Below are 1131 nucleotides of genomic sequence, written 5' to 3' on the forward strand. Positions count from 1 at the left end.
GGCGGGGAGTGCGGAGGATGCTGACGTGTCATTTTCTGGGGTCTCGTACAGCTCTCCCTCGTCCTCGAAAGAGAAAGCGCGCGCAACCCCTTCCTCATCTTCACTCATCGCTTCCCTCCCCTTTCCCTCGAGCACGATCGAAATTCAAGATTCTTTGTCACTCTACGTTTGCATTCCACACAAAGCCACCCGCATCTCCTCCTCCCTTTCCATCCTCACTCAAGCCATCCTCGTGATTCCATGCACAGCCCCCGTCGGCGCTCGTCCATTGCCGCAGCCCTCTCCTCCCCTGTCTCCCTCCCTTTCTCCCTCCCCCACTCTTTTCTCCACACTTTCTGCTCTAGCCCCCTTTTTTCAACGTCCCCCCCTTCGACAGCACGCGACTCATTCGAAGCTGAAACAAGCCGTCGTCTTCCTCCTCCTCCTCTTCCCCCTCCTCCTCCCCTCCCTCCTTCCCGCTATCCTCTTGTGCCACCCCTGCCACCCCTCCGAAGGTCACGCTCTTCGTCCGGCCCCCGGCAGCCCCCCCGCCATCGCCCCTCCTCGCTCCTTCCCCTCCCTCCCTCCCTCCCTCTCTTCCGACCTCCTCTGCCCGCACCGGGAGGATGATGGAAGAGGTACCCGCCAAGGCTACCGGCGCCCCCACCATCCCCAACGGGTGCAAACGGCTCTCCACCAGGCGATGGAGCTGCTCTTCCTCGAGCATATCCTTGACCTGGGTCGCCCCCTCCTCCTCGTCGAAGCCAAATAAGGCCCGGGAGGACTGCGACCTCCTCCCTCCCCCTCCTCCTCCTCCTCCTCCTCCTCCCTCGGACTCCTCGGGGCCCTCTTCCATCATGCGCAACGAATCGGGCAGATAGGACACTGTGGGTCCCAAGGCCGCCTTCCCTCCCTCCTTCCCTCCCTCCTTCCCTCCCTCCTTCCCCGCGCCTCGCCGACGCTGCACCTGTTGCCGGACCAGTCGGCATTTACTCTCGGGTAGGACGAAGGCCACGGTTCCGGGCGCCAGCGTGTAACGGCCAGCGGGGAGGTAGGGGACCACCACCGTGGGGGGCGCCGTCAGCGTCGTCGACGGCATCACCACCGTCGCCCCGCCTCCTCCTCCTCCTCCTCCTCCTCCTCCTCCTCCTC

This window comes from Nannochloropsis gaditana, assembly GCF_000240725.1.
Source record: "Nannochloropsis gaditana CCMP526 unplaced genomic scaffold scaffold343, whole genome shotgun sequence".
Taxonomy (NCBI): domain Eukaryota; class Eustigmatophyceae; order Eustigmatales; family Monodopsidaceae; genus Microchloropsis; species Microchloropsis gaditana.